Source organism: Nicotiana tomentosiformis, chromosome 5, assembly GCF_000390325.3.
Source record: "Nicotiana tomentosiformis chromosome 5, ASM39032v3, whole genome shotgun sequence".
NCBI lineage: Eukaryota > Viridiplantae > Streptophyta > Magnoliopsida > Solanales > Solanaceae > Nicotiana > Nicotiana tomentosiformis.
Window position 1 is genome coordinate 106,053,858 of NC_090816.1, and position 23,341 is coordinate 106,077,198.

Here is a 23,341-nt window from a genome sequence, read left to right on the forward strand (position 1 = left end):
TATGGTCGACGATGTCGTTCGCCTATTGGGTGGTTTGAGCCTTGTGAGGCTAAGTTATATGGTACTGATTTGGTGAAAAATGCCTTGGAAAAGGTAAAGTTGATTCAGGAGCGACTTCGTACAGCACAGTCCAGACAGAAGAGTTACGCGGATCAGAAAGCGCGTGATTTATTATTTTTGGTGGGCGAAAAAGTTCTTTTGAAAGTTTCGCCGATGAAGGAAATCATGAGATTCGGAAAGAAGGGCAAGTTGAGCCCAAGGTTTATAGGCCCATTTGAGGTGTTGAGACGAGTTGGGGAGGTTGCTTATGAGCTTGCATTGCCTCCCAGTCTATCGGAATTTCATCCGGTTTTCCATATATCCATGCTCTGGAAGTATCATGCCGACCTATCGCATGTGTTAGACTTTAGCACAGTTCAACTAGATAATAGCTTGGATTATGAAGAGGAGCCAGTTGCCATTATTGATAAATAGGTTCGCCAGTTGAGGTCCAAGATGATTTCTGCAGTAAAAGTCCAGTGGAGGGGCCAACCAGTCGAGGAAGCGACTTGGGAGGCCGAGGAAAATATGCGGAGAAAATATCCACACTTATTCGGCTCTTCAGGTATAATTCTAAACTCGTTCGAGGACGAACGTTTGTTTAAGAGGTGGAGAATGTAATGACCCAACCAGTCATTTTGACTTTTAGAACCCCGTTCCCTAAAATAAAACTTCTCGTATGTGTTTTTTATGATTTATGACTTGCGGGGATGGTTGGTTCGGGATTTGAAAGTGTTTGGGTTGAAGTCGGAACATTTGGTTATTTAAGATGGCTATAAAAGGCCAAGTTTGACTTCGGTCAACATTTTGAGAAAACGACCCCGGAATAGAATTTTTACGATTCCAACAGCTCCGTATGGTAATTTTGGACGTAGGAGGGTGTTCAGAATTTTATTTGGAAGTCCGTAGTTAAATTAGGCTTGAAATGGCTAAAATAAGAATTTAAGTTTGGAAGTTTGACCGGGGAGTTGACTTTTTGATATCGGGGTCGGAATCCAGTTTCAAAAATTTTCATAACTCCGTTATGTCATTTATGACTTGTGTGCAAAATTTGAGGTCAATCGGAGTTGATTTGATAGGTTTCGTCATCGAATGTAGAAGTTGGAAATTTTAAGTTTTATTAAGCTTGGATTGGAGCGTAATTCGTGGTTTTAGTGTCATTTTATGTGATTTGAGGTTTCAAATAAGTTGGTATGATGTTTTAGGACTTGTTGGTATAATTGGTTGAGGTCCCGAAAGCCTCGGGTGAGTTTCGGATGATTAACGGATAAAAATATTGACTTAAAAAGCTGCTGCAATTTTTCCTTCTGCTGGATATTTTTGGGTTGTGACCGAGCCTAAGATCGAGCCCAGGGTTGACGGCCTGAGGCGAAGCCAGGGACGAGGCTCAGTATCGAAGCCAAGATCGAAGGTTCAGCTCAAGGGCCATGATCGAGACCCAAGATCGAGGGTCACAATCGAAGGCTCAGGCTCGATGCCATGATCAAGGCTATCATCGAAGGACCAGGCTCGATGCCATAATCGAGGCCATGACCGAGGTCGAGGCTCGAGCCTGTGATCGAAGCCACGATCTAGGCCTAGGCTCGAGGTCCATGATCGAAGCCACGATCAAGGCCCAGTTCGAGGCCCAATTCCGAAGGCTGCCTGGGCAGTTTTATAAAATGAAGGCATTCGTCCCATTCGCCATTTTTAACAAATTGGAGCTTGAGTAGAGGCGATTTTGGATAGATTTTCAAGGAAAGACATTGAGATAAGTGATCCTAACTCGGATTTAGTCTATATACACAAATATAACATTGGTTTCACTATTTAATTAGTATTTTGAGATTGAAATTTGGGAACATTTTTGAAATCTCATAGAAACGAATTTTCGAGATTTCGGTATTGATTCGGAGTCGGATTTGAGTGAAACTGGTATGGTTGGACTCGTAATTGAATGGGTTATCGAATTTCATAAATTTTCCTGGATTCCGAGACGTGGGCCCCACAGACGAATTTTTAATTAATTTCGGGATTTTATTGAAAATGTAGTATTTTCTTATAGAATTGATTCCTATAAATTTTAATGATTGTATCGAATTATTTTGGCTATATTCGAGCCAGACAGAGTTGGATAATCAAGGAAAGGGTCTACTAGTGGATTAAATTGGAGCAAGATGAGGTAAGTCTCTTGTCTAATCTTGTGAGGGGGAAATTACCTCATAGGTGATTAAAAATAAATAATTATTGCTAATTGTGGGGGCTATGTAGGCACGAGGTGACGAGAGTTCGTGCGTAGCTACTATTAATGCTAAAGTCCGGGTAGTTTAGGACTCAAAGCATGAATTACTTGTATAAATTATATTCTTTGTTTAATTAATATATATATATATATATATATATATATATATATATATATATATATTGTGAATTGTTAGATAAAATTATTAAAGGATGAAAATCTCTTATACTTGATTATTCTGTTTAAATTAATTAATTGTTAAGAGAAATTATTCTTCCTCCTGAATTTATCTTATAATAAATATACTCTTATTCCGGAGGTTCATAAGAAAATGTTCTCCTTTCTTGTGGAGCGGGCCGAATGCCTCGGCAGGATAGATGCATCTATGGATCGTGCCGCATGTCCGTCGGCAGTGTACACGAAACTCTGAATCGGGCCGAACGACCTCGGCAGAAATCGTGCTTGATAATAATAATAATTACATGATTTTTGGACAATTGAATTGTAGCTTGTAAAGTTATTTGATAAATTGAAAATTTATTGAAATTGAATTGCAGCTGGTATAGCTATTTGATAAATTGAAATTTTTATTGAAATTGAAGGATTTAATTAATAGATTGAAATTGTTGCATTTGAAGGATTTTTATTATTTCTGCTAAATGAATAAAATTATTGTTAACTCTGTGAATCATGCTAATTTGAATAATTATAATTTATTTCATTTATTATTGTTGACCCTTAGTGAGCATCAAAGTCGGCCATCTCGTCTGTACCACTTCGAGATTAGGCTTGATACTTACTGGGTACACGTTGTTTACGTACTCATGCTACACTTGCTGCACTTTTTGTGCAGGATATGCGACAAATACTAGTGGAGGACCTATCATAGCACATCCTCGTTATCCAGGGGCGTAGTGGTGAGCTGCCTTTCTGAGCCGTCCTGCAGCTACCAGTGCCTCTTCTTATATTTTTAATTCTGTCTATTTTCATTTCAGACAGTATTTGGATTTTTATATAATCTACTAGATGCTCATACACTTGTGACACCAGGTCTTGACACACCTTGGTAGAATTTGGTGTCTTATTATTATTTTTTTATTTAAATTTTTTCGAAATATGTTTAATTTATTAGTTGGCTTGCCTAACTATAGTGTTGGACGCCATCATGACCTATAAGTGAAATTGTGTCATGACAAACATAGTGATCTCAATTTAGCGGAAGAGTACTTTTAATGGATTGGTTATAGTTGGTGTATATTCAAATTTCATTTGAATCTAGGTAAATCTTTCAAAACTTAATTAAATAGAGACTTTGGAGGGAAAAAGGAAAAAATATAAGGAGTTGGTTCCATTTTTTACTTCTCCATTATTGCACTATCAACGCTTTAACATCATTTCTTTGGGACATTATGAAAGTTTGAAAATAATGAAAGAAGTTAGCAACTGATTTACTAATATACTTCCTCCGATCCATTTTAATTATTTTCACACATATTAAAAAATCTACCCATAACATTAGTTAATAATGAAATTGATCATATTAATATTTACTAACTTTCTAATATGTTAATTGAAAATATAACAAATATTTCAAAACTTTTTACTTCAAGTGCAACTTAAAAAAAATTAATTTTTTCTTGATATTTGAAAAAAATCAAATATTGTGAATCACAAAAAAGCCAAAAAAATCTATTAAAGTAAACGAGTGGGAGTAATACTTCAGACCAGGTGGATAGACCATTATATGCTAATTTATGTAATATTCTTTTTCTTTTTATTTAATCAGTCTAAAAATAATATTTTCTACTAGTTTAATAATTTAACTTTACACATTTTAATTTACCTGAATGAGATGATTTATTGCGAAAAACATCTTTATGTCTAGTTAGACCATAAATTTTAAAAGATTTTTTTAAAACTCTATATTCAGTCAAACACCCTCATATAAGTAAGTAATATGCCTGAATGGATCGTTTGGTTGGCATGGAATTAGGAATAATAATTTAAATTATTCTATTTCGCGTTCGGCTGAAATTTTGAATCCGAGATTAGTAATTCCAAGATTAGTTATACCACAATTGTAATAGTATTCTATTGCATATTAATAGTGACATAATAATTCCGGAATTGCTGGTCCCTAATTGAATGAACATTAAAGGAAAAATGACATTGTATAGCCGCTTTCAAAATAAATTAAATATTCAAACGGTGATTTCTGTTTTAATTTAATTGAGAAGGCATGGCGGATTACCGCCCGCCACTTGATCCTGTTAATGGTATCAGAGCCTAGGTACTTTCGTGGTATATATAAAATAGATATGAAATATTCGACATAGATATGTTTCTGAAATATGGATTTAGGAGAAACTAGTATGAAAAATACTAGATTGGAAGAGGTAGATATACCTCAAAACCTTGATTTGTTAAATAAATGGACTATTCCTAAAGTCCCTATTAGTACAATCTATGATTATGGATGGTTTGATAAACTCTCTTCTAAACAACTTGTTAAAACAACTGAGCAATCTTTAGCTTTAAATTCGTCTGAACAGACTATTCATTTGTTAAACAAGCATGATGTAGATGTTTATAAATATCAGTATAATTATTTACATATTGGTATGGTTCAAATTGCTTTTAAGCCTTTAACCCTTAAAGGGTTACCAGAAATATTTTTGGCTGCTCTCAGAGATGCCAGAAATTTGAATGTTAGACAGTCTCTGATGGGTTTTATTGAATCTACTATCGCCTATGGCCCAGTATATTTTAATACTCAACCCAATTTGCAATTATCTTTATCTGATGTTAATATACTAGATGCATTAACATTAAATGTGAAAACGCATGGTTATAATTATGCGCCTGGTTTCGAACTGATATGTTTATCGTATAGAATTTATTTTAAATTACTATCTACGTTAAACCCCAGATGTAAATTATATGATACATCTGATCAGACTATTCTAGTGGAAACGAATTTTGCAAAGTCTAAGGTCACCACGAGGAGACCTATTAAGTGGGAAGAAATTAATTTTCTAACCACATGGACTTTGGATTCGGTTATATCCCCCAGTCAGATAACTGATGCTGTTAGTAATACTGAGTATTCTCATATTACTCAAAATTCGGATGGCAGGATTTGCATTCAGTTTGACGATAATAGTTCCACTTATAGTAGACAGTCATTTTCTAATAATAGACTGTTGCCTACTATTAGTTCTAGTTATAACAGGCATTCCTTTACTAGTCGTAGACTGTTGCCTGATATTCAACACATTTCTCCTGTTGAACCAGTCTATGGACCAGCTAGAAATCGTGCTGCATCTCTACACATAATTTCTACCAAAGTAGGAGATAAACCTGTTGAAAGGGTTAAGATTAACCCCAAGACAAATATTGTTCAGGATAATGATAATATTTCTGATAAGGATATTCCTTCTACGTCCGAGATGTATTTTGACCCCAATGATACTTAATGATTCCACACCAAATTGATTTTAGTCCAGGGTCACAAGCTAGAGGTTATATTCAAAAAGAATTTTTCACTGATAAATGGAACCAGTTTAAAACTTGGTTTTTTGATACTTATAGTAAAGATGATTTAAATAATATTTTCCAAGAGTTTTATGAAACTTGTGCTTTACATAATCAAATTATGTATTTTGTTCCTTGGTTTATAACCACATATTTACCACTTTTTATAAAAGTTTTAGAAAGATCTTATAAAGACGGGAATGGCAATATTACTAAAGCCATTTACCCTCCTCAATCATCTTTTGTTTTACCTAATAATACAGGTATTACTTTTACTGCATTTCAAAAATTTATTGATGAAGATGTTGCCGCAGTCAGCATCACAGAAATTAATAAACTAATTTCTCAAAATAATTATTTGAGTTTATATGTTAAAGTTTTGGGAGAAAACGTTAGTTTTTTTAATAAAAAACTTGATGATTTAACAGTCTTGATTAAGGATATGAATACTAAAAAGACTTTGACTGATATTACCTCTTCTTCAGGAAGCAAATCAGAACCTCAAATTGTTCTTACTCATATTCAAAGACCCCCTGATATTCAGGATTTTAAATTTAAATCTTTTGGTGACTTAGAAGAACTTCTTGATAAAAAGTTATCCGGTTTGAATATCAAACCCATTGATTTATCAAATGATTTTGCTGATAAATTAGATTCTACTTTTGACTATAAAAAGGATATTTTGTCAGAATTTAATAAACTTAGAACTTACCCCAAAAAGAATAGTAAGTTTGCAGATAGCAGTTATGCTGATAAACCTAGAATGCAGACTTATTATTACAATCGTCCTACTCCTCAAGATGTTTTAATAGAGGAACGTGATTGGAATCAGACTAATATGTCTTACAGTGGTTCCGAAATTTACGAATGGAACCTTGATGGTTTGACTGATAGGCAGTTAACTATTCTAGTACATAGAATGCTTATGTATGCAACTATCTGTAAAAGTGTGAAGAATACAGATAGGAATATTTGCAGAATGATTGTTGCAGGTTTTACTGGCCAACTTCGTGGCTGGTGGGACAATTATTTGAGTGTCGATGAAAGGGCAATGGTTATTAATGCCAAAGCCACTGAGGATGGAATTGATAACTTAGGCATGGCTCTAGTAGCAAATAGAGAAGATGCTGTTTACACTCTTATTCTTACTATATTAGAACACTTCAATGGTAGATTTACCAACCAAAATGAGACTGTCTGTACCCTCCTTAATAGCCTTAGATGTAAGACTTTAAGTGAGTTTAGGTGGTATAAAGACACCTTTATGAGTAGAGTGATGGAACTACCAGAAAATAAGTTTGAACATTGGAAAGCTAAGTTCATAGATGGCCTTCCCTCTTTATTTGCCGAAAGAGTTAGAAAGGTTTTAAGAGGTAGTTATGGAGAAATTCCTTACGCAGACTATACCTATGGTAAATTAATAGGAATTTGCACACAGGAAGGGTTAAACCTGTGCAATGAATTAAGATTGTCTAGACAGCTTAAGATGGATAAGCTTAAGGAAAGAAACCAGTTAGGGGACTTTTGCACCCAATTCGGTTTACCCGAGACTTCTACTCATAAGAAGAAGAAACATAAGTATCATAGATACCCCAACCAAGACAGTCCTTATAGGAGAAAGAGATCTAGATATAGATCCAAAGAAGAACGAGAAGCCAAGAAAGCACATCGCAAGTCTACTAGATTTACCAAAAATAGATCTAAGCGAGACCTTGCTGACATTAAGTGTTATAAGTGTGGTAAATTTGGCCATATAGCTCCAAATTGTAAGCTTCAAAAGCTGAAAACCTTAGGACTAGACGATGAACTACGTGATAAGGTTTATGGTTTGTTATACACTTCTGGATCAGAATACGATTATTATTCTGAATCAGAATCCGAAGCTGAAATTGACTTGCTTGATTTATCTGATAGTGATAAAAATATTGATAATACTTGTATAACTTGTAAAGATGATACATGTACTTGTGATGATGAATTTTATAAATTACAATCACAATTTGAAGATTTAACATGAAAACTATTACATCTGATAATGTGATAGAACTTTTGAAAGAAGTTACTGATGAAAAACTTCGTGAAAAAATTATTAATTTGGCTGCTAGTTCAAGTTCTAATTCAAGTTCTAGTTCTTCAAAACCTTTTGAAAAAGAATTTGAATATTCTCCACCTTATTCTTTACTAGAGGTTAATAACCGTTTGTTGAACAAAAATGCAACTCCAGCAAGAGATTCTTCTTTCGATGATTTAAAAATTGAAGTTGAAAACTTGAAACGAGAGATTAAATCTCTTAAACAAAATCAAATGATTTGTGATCATAGGATTACTCAGATTGAGAAAACCAATTCTCCAGCTGAAGAATCTAATGATAAAAACAAAGGTATTTTTAAAAATGATATTGAAGAAAAACCTATTAGTTTTAATCCTAAACATGATATGTTTCTAGGAATGATGCAAATTATTACTGCTCATAAATGGTATATTAAATGTACTATTCTCATTGATAATAGTTTTTCAATTACAAACATTGCCATGATTGATAGTGGAGCAGATGTTAGCTGCATTCAAGAAGGTTTAGTACCTACGAAATATTTTCAAAAAACTACTCATATGGTTAGATCTGCATCCGGACATGCTTTAGATATAAAGTATAAACTTCCTAATACGGGTATTTGTCAGAATAAAGTCTGTATTCCTCACTTCTTTTTCTTGGTAAAAAATTAGTTATACCCTCCAATTATACTTGGAACACCGTTTATTAACGCTGTTTATCCTTTTACTAGCATAGACTCAAAAGGTTTTACTGCTACTTATAAGGATAAAGAAATTAGTTATACTTTTATTACAGATCCGGTAACTAGAGATATTAATGCTTTAATTGATATGAAGCAAAAACATGTTGATTCTTTGCAATTGGAATTATTTAGTATGAATATATTTGATACTTTAAATTCTACTAAAGTACAGGAAAAAATCAAATTGATTTCCGAGCAGATTGCTATTGATATTTGTGCTGAGCATCCTAGTGCTTTTTGGAATCGAAAAAAGCATATTGTTACTCTTCCTTATGAAGATAATTTCACTGAGGATGATATTCCTACTAAATCTCGACCTTGTCAAATGAATGCAGAATTGGTAGAATTTTGCAAAAAAGAGATAGATAGTTTGCTATCAAAGGGTTTGATAAAACCCTCAAAATCTCCTTGGTCTTGTACAGCTTTCTATGTTAATAACGCAGCTAAAAAGGAACGCGGTGTTCCTAGATTAGTCATAAATTATAAGCCCTTGAATAAATATTTAAAATGGGTTAGGTATCCTAATCCTAACAAAAGAGATTTATTATCTAGATTATATGATGCCAATATATTTTCAAAATTTGATTTAAAATCTGGTTATTGGCAAATTCAAATATTTAAAGAGCATACTTATAGAACTGCTTTTAATGTTCCATTTGGGCAATATGAATGGAATGTTATGCCTTTTGGTTTGAAAAATGCCCCTTCAGAATTTCAAAAAATTATGAATGATATTTTCAACCCTTATCTAGATTTCGTCATTGTATATATCGATGACATTTTGGTATTTTCCAAAACACTTGAAATGCATATTAAGCATTTAAATATTTTTAAAAGAATTGTTATACAAAATGGTTTGGTAATCTCAAAACAAAAAATGAGTTTATTTCAAACTAATATTCGATTCCTAGGACATTATATTAGTCAAGGAAAGATTACTCCTATTCAACGATCGATTGATTTTGCCTCTTAATTTCCCGATATTATTACTGATAGAACTCAGTTACAAAGATTTTTGGGAAGTTTAAATTATATTTCACCTTTTTATAAAGATCTGTCACGTGATTTAGCCCCCTTATATGATAGGCTAGAAAAGAATTATAAAAACCCTTGGACTGATAGTCACACTACTTTAGTAAAAAATATTAAGCAACGTGTTAAATCTTTACCTTACTTAACCCTTGCTAATCCTGCATGGCAAAAAATTATAGAGACTGATGCGTCTAACATTGGTTATGGAGGGATTTTAAAACAAATTAATCCCAACGATAAACATGAATATCTGATTAGATTTTACTCTGGTAAATGGTCTGAAGCCCAGAGAAAATACGCTACTGTGGCACATGAAATGTTAACCATAGTAAAATATGTTTTAAAATTTCAGGACGATTTATACAATCAAAAGTTTTTGATAAAAACTGACACACAATCTGTTAAATATATGTTTAACAAAGATTTTAAACATGATGCCTCGAAAATGATATTTGCAAGATGGCAGGCTCAATTAGCCCCTTTTGATTTTGAAATACAATATAAAAAGGGAATTGATAATTCTCTGCCAGATTTCTTATCTCGTGAATATTTACAGGATGGAACCCCCTGGGGTAGGGGAAGAGGTAGAGGTTGGGGAAGATCATCCCCACAGTCCAAAGGAAGGTTATCGCCTTCGGGATCGTCATACGGATCCTCATCAAACTCCCCAGTTATACAAATGGGAAGAAGAAGTTTAGTCAATGAGAGGATATCTCTCAGAGAAGAATCATCGATTGGACCATCCGTCCATCTGGAAGATATTCCAGAAGATAGTCCGTTATACGCACATTTGCAGGCATATTTGACTGCTCAAAAACAGAAAGATACTTCTGTTAAGCAAAGTGATACTTTTGCTTCCATTACTAAAGATGACAATGATGATATCAAGTCATACGAGAAAGTGCCAAAAAGAGAAATGATATTTCTCTTAGAAAACTCTGACATTCAGAGAAAAGAAGAACCGTGGAAGATATTCCAAAGGTATTTGAAAAATGGGTTATATTATCCGGGTGAGTCATACAAAATCCGTTCCTACTATGAAACGATACTAACCAGTACTGGAAGTGAAGATTTTCAGCACTTTTCTGGGTATAGTACAGACGAGAACGTTTATAACTTCTCGAAAATTATAATTAAACAGATAATATCTGTTGAAGACTGGGGTATATCCACAATGAAAGAAAGGCAGATAAGCCTTAACAAAGTGAAAATGAATTTTACTTATTGGGATTATATTCAAGATTTTGATAAAGTATTATACTACAATAATGATAGACATAAACATACTTGGTTTATAAAAGTATGTGCAAAGATATTTGCAACAAATGTTCCTAATTGGTTTCTAAACTGGTGGTCATACCACGGTCCAACAATAAAGATTTTACCAGATTCATTTCTCATGTTATACAAAGAATGGGTAAAAATTTCTCCTTTTATTAACGATCTATATCACGCAGATCATATCTGCTACCCAGAAAAAATTAATCAAATATATTTCTTTCTGGAATTTTCTATCCCTTGGATACACAAATGAAATCCGGAAGTCGGATTCACTGAAGAACAAGTCCCCTGCTTATATAGGACTTTTTACAACAATTTTTGGGACAAGTTAATGAAGAAGGATCCCAAAACAAAAACCTTATATGGTCAAGAGCTCTTGGATTCAATCGAGATGAAGATCCAAGAATATTCCAGTAAACCTCAGAAAGAGGTAATTGATGACAGTTCAGTGAGGCATATTGCCAGAAGGATCTCCTTTCAAGAAGGAGATAAAACAGAAATGATTAACAGTTACTTGGAAGAGGTTAAAAAAAATTTACTGTCTTCCATTAATCAATATGAAAAGTCAGATACGTCAATGCAAAGTGAAACAAGCAACGATGATATTGCTGAAGATTCTCAGCCCATTGAAGCAGAAAGGATACTATCTGAAGAAGACTTACAAGATGCAGAAGAACTCATCCGCAAATTAAAAAAGGCGGAAAAGAAACCAGCACAGTGAAACAGCTGGACCCACTCAAACAGTGAAGCCGCCGGACCCACAGCACAGTGAAGCCGCCGGACCCACTCGAACAGTAGATACACTGTTCATCAACAGTAAATACACTGTTTCAACAGTAGAAATACTATTACAGGGACCCACGGGGACCCACTCTTACTGTTTATAGATTCCTTTTCTTTTTCTATTTATAGAAGTCATTCGTTCATTTTTTGAGAGGTAGACGTGAAGACTCCCTCTCTCTAGAACTCTCTCTCTCTCTCTCTAAGTGTAAGTAAAGAGTTAGTTTGAAGTTTGTAGATTGTAATAGAAGAACAAGTAAATAAAAATTTTCAGTTCTTCATCTTCAGGGCCTTGCTTCTTGGCCACAAGGTACATACTTCTGTCTTTCTTAGTTTAGCTTTTCTTCTAGTCTCTCCTCTCTGGCCGTGACGATGTCCGGCTAAGAGACATCATATCTATGTTGAATATCTAACTTCTCTCCTATATACACCATGAAAGCGACGACATCTATTAAAATATAAATGAGTTTTATATATAGAGTTTTGACTTGGTGTCAAGATGGTTGGTACAGTCTGATATAACACTGCTCTTATTGGCTTTGCCTTAGTGGCTCCGTCTAGCCAGCCGTGAACCTCAGCCCGATAAAGGAGTTAAAAGGGCATCTTCTTTCACGGTTAGAACTGCTAGACACATGGGCTCAATAAAAGTATGTATTATATTATGACAAACCCCTTGCTTGAGTAAAGGTTTTTAACCTTCCATACAGTCATTAAACTATAAATAAAATTCAAGTATATTTCAATTCTTATCCTTACTGATTGTGCGGATTACCGCCAGTCTTTAATTATAAGGGTACTGAATTAACTAGATTAAGAATTCTCAAATATGTTAAAATAGAAATCTTTAACTGGTGAAAACCTTCCAGACATATAAAAGCCAGATGTGAGGTGTGAAACAAGTCCAGTTCCCGGTCAAACGGTGATTTTTGTTTTAATTTAATTGAGAAGGCATGGCGGATTACCGCCCGTCACTTGATCCTGTTAAATGGTATATTCTGTATGTTATATATAAAAGGTATACAAATTTTATATACTTTTTCGACTGTCAAATATAAATAATTTTTGGTACGGACTAAAAAAAAAAAAAGTCGAACGGTGCCGATTCTTGTCCTTTAAAAACGACACCTAATTGAATGAACACCGGAAAAGGTTAAAAAGGCAAACGGTGAGGACTATTGAATGGTCTGGGATTCACTAAAAAATGAACGTGACATCGCAATCCAATCCAAAATGTGACTAAACAAACAGTGCCCATTCTTGTCCTTTAAAAATAGTGGACTTGGGTGGGTATTAGGCAGGTCAATTTTGTCCATGCATGGATGCCACGTGAATGTGCATTGCAATTTTTCAGACCCTAGCCCTAGTACCTACATATTACTATACTATGACTTTTAGGGGGAAACAAAAGAGGCAATTCTGAACTTCAGCCGCAGTTGCGTGGTACAGGTCCTCTTTACGGGTACGTGGATTTTCTTATTTTAAAAAGTTCTTTTATTATATTTATATGTAAGGGAACCGGAGGAAATTAGGAATAATATGTTCTCCATTTAGGTAGTCAATTAACTATACTAACTAAATTTTTTCCAAAATAGATATAAATTGAGGCTGTTCTTTTTTCTTTTATTAGGATCGTAGCGGGAGTAGATGTGTAACTCAATTTGTCTATTTTCAGTGAAAAGCATATACATGAATAGTAAATTTGAATCCATAATACTAAAAATTCTTAAAATCAAATTCACCAAGTTTAAATTTTAAATTTGTCCAAGGAACAAAGATGACTAGGAAGTAATACATTATTCAAGAAAACTGTAAACTTGCCAATTGTATGAAAGGAGAAAACTATATGGTGAGAAAATTTGGAACGGTTGTAATGGTAAAAAGTGAAAAATTTTATTTTGTGACTCACATAATTTACACTAGTTGTACGGAGCCTCTTTTTTATCTCATAATTTTGTGATTTCAAAATTTTGTGAACCCAAATATATAAGATATGAGCCACAAATGTATGAGATAAAGTTGGTGAAATAAATCAGTCGTTGAAATAAATCAGTTAACTGCGATAGTATTTAATTATTGCTATCTAGTTGGATTTCTTCTCCTCCATTACTCACCGTGCAATCAAGAATGAAAAAGGGCTAAAATTGCGCCTTTTATACTCACGAACAATTAAAAAGGCTCGGATATGCGCCACACTAATTAGTGGAAGCCATACGAGGAAATATTTGAACGTTTAGAGGTATATTATGTCATTTCAATTGTTTAACACAATGCTTCAAGTTACTCCCTTCTCTTCCGTTCACGTGAATTTATTTCTTTTAAAATCGTGTCAAAAGAAATGACCCATTTTATATTAGAAATAATTTAACTTTCAGTAATGATTTATAGTGAGACAAAAAATATATATGACTCATTTTACATAATAAATTTTAAAATTTTATCTTTTTTTTAAACTCCGTATTCAGTGTTTACATTCAAACTAACTTCAATTATCAAACGTCATCTATGTCACTACGTTAGTCGACATCAAAGCTCTGTAAGTTGCAGAGGTGGAGTGCCCAAATTAGAAAACTTTATACACTGCTATTTCTGGAGAGCAGTTACAGTATTACTTGCTCAATGCGGACAGAGGTCAAATCCAATGTAACGTTTCACCCTTCTCTTGTCCATACATGGTGGTTACATTTATAAAGGAATAGTTTATGGTTTCCGATGGAAAAAAGGGATAGCTAGATTCTTTCAACTTTCTTAAAGTCAACTGCGTCAGCTAAATTTCATCTTTTTTCGTTACCACAATATTTCCGTTGGATATTATATATGATCTCCCCTTCCGTTGGATATTTTTATATAGTTGGCATTCTCTATGTATACGCATTACGGTCATATATAAATACTCGCCTGTATGTGGAGTGGCGGTGACTTAATTGTTTACCTCTGGTGGTTTTGGTTTTGATGAATGACAAATAAATAAATGCATGAACTAAGTTCATGGACAGTATACACAAATCACAGTTAGATTCAAGTAAAAGGCATGTACGTGCGAGGGATAAGTATAAGTGGTTATTTTTTATTTTTCTTGAACGAAAAGGTTGAATAATTGATAAGGAACACGACTCCTTACTTGAAGAGAATTCTATCTGAGATAGGGAAAGAGTTAGAAGTTGAAGATAACTAGAACTCCTCCACCAAGGAAGAGTAAAACATTATAACTCTAGTTAATCCTTATTCTATTAACTCTATAAACATCAGTTGTGTTCTCTTTTACCGGTGACACACACACGCTGAAGTTAAGCAGAATTGAGAGTAAAATAGCAAGGCATTTTGTGAACAATTCCTGTGAGATTCAAGAGTGCGATCCTGAAACTACACGAACCAGATTGAAGAACCAGTTCCATAAAGAGTTTTATGAGTCTGTCTTTATTTCTAGTTCAAAGTGTAATAGGCGTTTTGAGTTGTACCTTTTAGTTTTCTTAGAAGCAAATTGTATTAGGTACCTGAGTTGTATTATTCAAGTTAGAGTTAACTTGAAGCAGTCGCAACAACCTGTGGCGTGTTGCTACAAGGATTAGAGTTAATCCTTAGGTTTACAAGAGGTTGTAAACTCGAGTTGTATATTTCAAGTTAGAGATAACTTGAAATAATCGCAACAGCCTGTGACGTGTTGCTACAAGTGTTAGAGTTAATCCTTAGATTTGCAAGAGTTTATAAACTTTGTTGTTGGCTCAAAGTTGTAGTGAAGTGTTTGGAAAAAATTCTACTGGGTAGTAGGTCATAATTTTTTTCACCTTTTGAGCTGAGTATTTTTAATATAAAAATACTTGTATTCTTTACTTTCTGCATTACTTATTCCGCAACTGTAGTATAGGGAACACATAGAAAAGCCAGGCCTTTCGATAATATAGTGTACGCGAAAATTGTACACCACACAAATCACCCTCCTCTTGTGTGGTATTGAAGTAGAAAACACCAATCGGTATCAGAGCAGGTTATCCTTGAAGAGGTTAACAACTTAGGAAAAGATCAAGATGAGTGCACTACCTGAAAACTGTAAAGAGCATTCCACCACTAGGCCATCACTATTCAATGGTTACTACTATTCTTGGTGGAAGGAAAGGAAATGAGATCACTTGCAGATGACTGATGGATACTTCAAATGTGGTAAACAGGACCACATGATCAAGAATTGTCCTGTGTGGAATGTCAAGTGGAAAAAGGAGATATCTCAAAGATGGAACATGAAGAAGGAACAGGTTCATGACAAGAAGAACTACAACAAAGGAACATCCAAAGCAATGGTTGCTACTTGGGAAGATAGTTCAAATGAGGACATTGATAATGTTGATATTGAACGAGCCCTTATGGCAATCGAAGAATCTAAAGATGAACCTGATAAAGAATATGATATAAGTTTTTTGGACCTAAGGGATAAAATTAAATTCGTTTCTAAAGATAGACTATAAGATCTGTTGCTAACTTAATTGCTGAATCTAAGAATATAAGTTCTGAAAAAGAGCATCTATTAAATGAGTGTAAATTTTTAAAAGCCGAACGCAAAAACCTGAAAATAAAAGCTTGTAAAACTGAAAAGAAAAATACTATTTTGAAGAACCAGGTTCATGCTCTTGATACAACTGTCTTAGAACTTAGTTTTCTGAAAATATAAAGTTAAAGTTAAGAACAGGAAAAGAGATAGCCAATGATATACAACTTAACCTCCATGATGATTTAAGGAAAGTTAAAGATGATCTATACAAAAGGGGAAAAAATATAAGAGTTTTGAAAGAGGACTTGACTAAGGTTTAACATGAACTGGTAGAACATGTAAATGGAATATGTCCTCTGATGCACTTTCATGGATACAAGAACACCATAGTAGCAACAGAAAGAGACTTGGCTTTGGGTATTCTGCACCTAAATGGGATCCCAAAATCAAGTACTTCACACTTCCTGAAAATTAAATTTGCACTCACTGTGGTAATACTGGATACTATGAGAGTGAATGTGTAGCAAAAGAAAAAGCAAGTGTAAGGAACAAAAAAATTATTTTAGGGAAGAATAAGCTGCCAAGTAGGGCAAACAAGAATCTGATTTATCCTTTTGCTTATAAAAAGGGACCAAACTAGTTTGGGTTCCTAAGACTTACCCCTGATTTCCTTTTGCAGGTCCAAGAGATGAAGAGCAACAAAATATAGTACATGGATAGTGGTTGCTCGAAGTACATGATAAGGGACAAGAACAATTTCTTTCACTTGTGCCTTTTATAGGAGGTAACATCTCCTTTGGAAATAGAAAGAAAGGCGAGATCATTGGAGTAGGGAAGTCTTGTAGGGAATAAGAGTGAACAATATATATGTGGTAGATCTGTCCACACTTTCAAATAATGAACGCACTTTCTTGAGTGTCATGGATAACGATCGCCTCCTTTGGCACAAGAGACTTGGGCATGCTAGTCTAAGTCAACTCAACAAACTAGTCTCCAAGGACTTGGTGATAGGGCTGCCTAACATTAAGTTCAAGGAAGATAAAGTTTGTGAGGCTTGTTCAAGGATGAAGCATGTAAGATCTTCTTTCAAAAGTAAGAAAAAAGTGAGTACTACCAGATCGATGGAACTGGTCCATATGGATCTGTGTGGACCAATGAGGACAATGAGCAGATATGGTAAGAGATATGTTATGGTGTTTGTTGATGATTACTCTAGGTTTACTTGGATATTATTTTTAACATCTAAAGATGAAGCAATTGACATGTTCACTTCATTTGTTAGAAAAACTCATAAACAACTAGGCAATCAACTTGCATCAATTAGGTCTGATCATGGTACTGAGTTTGATAATGCTAAATTTTCTGAATTTTGTGATGCACATGGCATAGATCATAATTTTTCTGCTAGTAGAACTCCACAACAAAATAGAGTAGTTGAGAGGAAGAATAGGACTTTGGAGGAAATGGCTAGGACCATGTTATTTGCTAGTAAATTGCCTCATAGCTTCTCGGCAGAAGTTGTGAACACTGCATGCTACATCATAAATTTGTGCATGACTAAACCTCTTGTTGAGAAGACTCCATGTGAGTTACTTAAAGGGAGAAAGCCAAATATATCCCATTTTAGGGCATTTGGATGTAGGTGCTTTGTGCATAATAACAGAAAAGACTCCCTAGGAAAGTTTGATCCCACAAGTAATGAGGGAGTATTCTTGGAACGTTCTTCACATAGTAAAGCTTATAAGATATATACCAAAAGAACTATGTGCGTAGAAGAAAGTGGACATGTCGGTTTTGATGAAACTAACATTCTTTCTGAGAGGCAGGAACAAGATGATGAAGAGATTAGGCTGGTAAGAAACTCAAATGACGAAGCCACAGTCTAGCCTGAAGCTGCACCATAGGAAGGAACAGGTAATGGAACAAGTTCTTCTACCCAGGGCAACTTGACAGGGGAACTGACCAAAGAAGAACTGATCCTCAAACCTCTGGGGAACCTGTCCGTGAACCTATTCTTCAGCAAATAAATATTGAAGGAACATCTAGGGAACCGATTGGTTGCGAAGCCTTACAAGTATCAAAGTTCTCATCCCATTGGTGTCACGACCCAAATTTCCCTCCGTAGGATGTCGTGACGGCACCTAATCTCTAAAACTAGGTAAGCCTAACACGTACTAAATTAATAGAAAAGTTTAACCAACAATTGATAAATATGAAATAAAATCCTTGTTACACAACTTACAATTTCCAAAATCGGTAGTACAAGTCATAAGCTCTATTGAGTTCGCTAAGAAAATCCTTAAGTACAAATGTTCGGAATGGAAATCAAACAGTACAAAAACGAAATCAGAAGGTGACTTCGAGGCCTGCGAATGCGACGACAGGTTTACCTTGAGTCTCCACAGCTCGACCAACCAGCTAATAATCAACAACAACCGAGGCACCTGGATCTGCACAAAAATGTGCAGAAGTGTAGTATGAGTACACCACATCGGTACCCAGTAAGTATCAAGACTAACCTCGGTAAAGTAGTGACGAGGGACAGTCAAGACACCTACCTGATCACTAAATAACGTGAATAAGTGTGAAGGTGAACTAACAAAGGAAACAATATTAATATAAAGCTAAGCATGATAAGGAGCACATATTAATACTTGCAACGATACACTAATAACAACAATATTTAATAGGAAGCAGTCAGATAATAATGCTGTAGAGTAAACTGAACACAGTCTAAGTCAGTGAATCCAAATAAAAGAAAAACCAACAACAACTCAATAAGAACAACCGCTTTCACACCAGATTTCTTCAAGCATTTTCACAAGGTACCGAACCTCATAGTCACAACTCACGGGTCCCAATTCTCGAACCCTAATCACTTGCTACCTTGTGCCCACATTTCAATCCATGACCGCACGGATGACTCACATGCCAAGAGGATAACTCTCACACAGAAGGCAAGTAGACAAGAGTATATGTAATGGTCAATAACGTTAGGACTCATCTCCTTAAACCGATATGGGTGATTCGTCTACGTGTATGCTTGTGCAAGTGTTCTACCACCATTCAAGTCCATAATTAAGAGTGGAGATAAGGAATGGCACATGAGAAACAATCACCACAAAATATAAGTGTAAATTAGACAACAATGGAGTGGACTTAACGACAAGCACAACAAGATTAGCTACATAGAACTGAGCAAATAGAGCAACATGGAAGAAAACAATTAGCAGTATGCTAAGGAAAACAACAATCAAAGACAAGTACACCAAAATGAGAAATGACAACAAAGCCCTCCCGAGGTACCGCATCGTAGTCTCAAATCGTAAAATGAATCACAACGGCATAACAAAAACCTCGTGCAAACAATAACAACCGCACGACAGAAACCTCGTGAAAAAATAACGACCGCACGACAGAAACCTCGTGCCAGAATAATAACCGCACGACAGAAACGTCATGCCACAATAACAATCGCACGACAGAAACCTCGTACCACAATAACAATTGCACGGCAGAAACCTCGTGCCACAATAACAACCGCACGACATAAACCTCGTGCCACAATAACAACCGCACGATAGAAACCTCGTGCCACAATAACAACCGCACGTAGAAACTCGTGCCACAATAACAACCACACGGAAGAAACCTCATGCCACACAACACTGAATGCAACAACAACAACGACAATAAAATAGGAATACATCAAGTAAATCAACTCAAGAACTCCAGAACATAAAGAGACGGAAGAACGAGCTCGCAAGGAAAGACACAACAGGAAATAATGGTATAACATAGCAATAGCTCAACAAGGAAGAGATATTGTGTAGCAATGATTCCACATAAGTACAATTCAACGTTAAGAGGGATAGCGTGAATCAATGACTCCAATTAAGGGTAAGTCAACAATGATAAAGGATAACAAAACTTTAATTAGGGTTGAGCAATTACGGAAGAGATTCAACAAACTCAATTAAGGATAAGCAGATTATGGGAAAAATAATAATAACTTCAACTAATGATAGGAAATTACAGAAAAGATAGCATATCAATAAAAGAAGCAAATACTTCAGTTAAGACACATAAGAGTTTAATCGGAAATACGGGTGGAACATGAAGCAATTAATTCCAAATAAAGACATGTAGAGGTGAAACTAGTAAATGGGGGATTTATCATAACAAAAAAACTTCATATCTAATGAACATAAAAACCTAAGAGCCCTAAACGGTCAAATTTTCACAAATAAGTCAGAGCACGTACTCGTCACCTCGCGTACACGGACTTCACATGACACAATTAGCACCAAAGAGTCACATCCTAAGGGTAGTTCCCCCACATAAAGTTAGGCAAGATACTTACCTCAAGAAGCTAGACCGTTACTCTAAAATTACCTTCTCGAGTGAAACAACCTCCGGACTATGAAAATCTAGTCAAAATAACTTCAATTCATAAATTAAACTCATAGAAAACAATTCAGTATAGTAAAGCTTCAATCTTTAACAACAACTAAAAAGTCAACCCAAAAGTCAAACCCCGAGACCGCACCTCGGAACCTGTCAAAATTTAAAATACCCAAACATTCATTCCTATACGAGTTCAACTAAACCAAAATTAACAAATTCCGACAATAATTCGACTTCCAAATCTTCATTTTACATTTTCGGAAGATTTCAAAAATATTCCTCAATTTCTTCCATTAAATTCAAAATAAATGATGAATATAACCATAGAATCATGAAATATAATCACTTCCGGATATAGAACACTTACCCAAGTTAAATTCGTGAAGAACTCCTCCAAAATCGCCCAAAACCGAGGCTCTCAACCTCAAAAGGAAATGAATAGAATGGCCAATTTCGACCCCTAAGTGCACTGCCCAGTTCCGCTTTTGCGAGAAACTCATCGCGCCTGTGGAGTCTCTTTTGCGACACAGGCTTCGCTTCTGCGGAGCACACTGGCCAGCAGCCCAATCGCACCTGCGGCAGTGGTTTCGCTTCTGCGCACGCACAGGTGTGCTGCTAGATCCCGCTCCTACGAACACACGCCTAGGCCCACTCTTGCACCTTCTTCTCTTCTTCAGCGAGCACGCACCTGCAGTCCTAAATGCGTAGGTGCGAAGGAACCATCAACCAAAAAATACAACAGCTCCAATAAGGCGACAAATGATTCAAACCCTATCCGAAACTCATCCGAGCCACTCGGGACCTTGTCCGAATATACTAACAAGTTCCTAATATAATACGGATCTACTCGGTGTTTCATAACACATCAAACAATGTCAAAGCTATGAATCGCACCGTGAATCGAACTTATGAACTTTCAAATCTTCTAACTTCCAAAATTCATGCCGGAACACATCAAATCAATCTGGAATGACTTCAAACTTAGCATGCAAGTCATGAATGACATAGTGAAGCTATTCAAATTTCCGGAATCAAAATCCAAGCCCGATATCAAACAAGTCAATCTTCGGTCAAATTCCTAAATATTTCAAACCTCCAACTTTTCCAAGTTTCGCCAAAATGTGCCGAATTGTCTTACGAACATCCAAATCCAAATCCGAACACCTGCCTAAGTCTGAAACCACCATACGAAGCTATTAAAACAATAAAAATTCCATTATGGAGTTGTTTGCTCAAAGGTCAAACTCTAGTCAACTCTTATCATTTAAACTTCAAAAATAAGAATTTTTCTTTCAATTAAATTCTGAATCATCCAAAAACCAAACTCGACCACACACACAAGTCATAATACATAATACGAAGCTGCTCGAGATCTTATGCCGCCGATCGGGACATTAATTCTCAAAACGATCGGTCAGGTCTTTACAATTGGGAACATAATCTCTTATTTAACCTCTGAAATTAAAACCAGATCTTCTTTAAAGGATCTCTATGCCTTTGATGCTTTTTTTATCTCTTATTAACCTAACAATGTTTCTGAGGCGTCACAGGATGCAGATTGGGTGAATGCAATGCAAGATGAACTCAACCAATTTGCGAGAAGTCAAGTTTGGCATCTGGTGCCATGACCCAAGGATAGAAAAATGATTGACACTAAATGGGTCTTCAAAAACAAACTTGATGAAGGTGGAATAATTACAAGGAACGAGGCAAGATTGGTGGTTCAAGGATATAGTCAAGAGTAGGTCATAGACTATGATGAGACTTTTGCTTCAGTTGCAAAATTGGAAGCTATTAGACTCCTTATAGCCTTTTGTCATGTCCATAGTCGTAAACTAAGCACACGTGCGCCACTTGACAACTTAGTCATGATCTTGTGCAACTCACTCACGATATTGTTATGCCAAGTCAACCTTACTACAATATCGCTAAGGGAATGTTAGATAAGAAAGACATGAGAAATTTGCCAAAGGAAGCTTTTTATTATAGGGAACTCGATTGTTTTACTTGATGAGTTATAAATGAATAGCCCCCTTTATATACTAGTCTCTTAGGGACTAGTGAGTAAATAATAATTATTATACAAGGCCTTTATTATTTATAGATAAGTCCCTTCTCTAGAAGTTTTTACATAGCTAGAATCTTCTAAGTACTTTCCTAGAAATTCCATAGGGTTCTAAGGTCTTCCATGAGAAATCTCCATATTTCTCTAGAACCTTCCCATATATGCTAGTTTATTTCATATGTAAGCTTTCCATATGACAAAAATATATGCCAAGTGGAACCTACGTGGCATGATGATGTGGCGGGCTATGACACTCTTCCCTACCTAATTTTGTGTCACCCTCGGCACAAAGCATTGACACGTACGCGCACACCTCGCCTTGGTATCGTCGGAGGTCTTTGTCCATTAGCCATGATGCCCTATGGAGCGGTTGGCTTCCCATATCACAAGGTACTGGTCACCTTTCTTCTTATCTCGTTTGTACTTTAGGTGGCTAGCAATGATGGCCTCGATCCTCCGCCCATCGGATGTCTCTCCTTGCTCTTGGCCTGAATCTCCCCATGACTCAACCAAGTCTAGCAGCTTCTCAAGCATCGGGTCCATGCTTCCACTCCCTATTTGGCTGCCCTCCGTTGTCCTAGCCTTTCAAGCAAAATTTCCCCCTCTGCTTGGTGCATCATTTAAGTTCGATAGCCTGCCATTACTTTGTAACTCGCCATTCTCTTCAACAATAGCTGCCTAACTTTTCTTGCTGCCACCATGCTCCA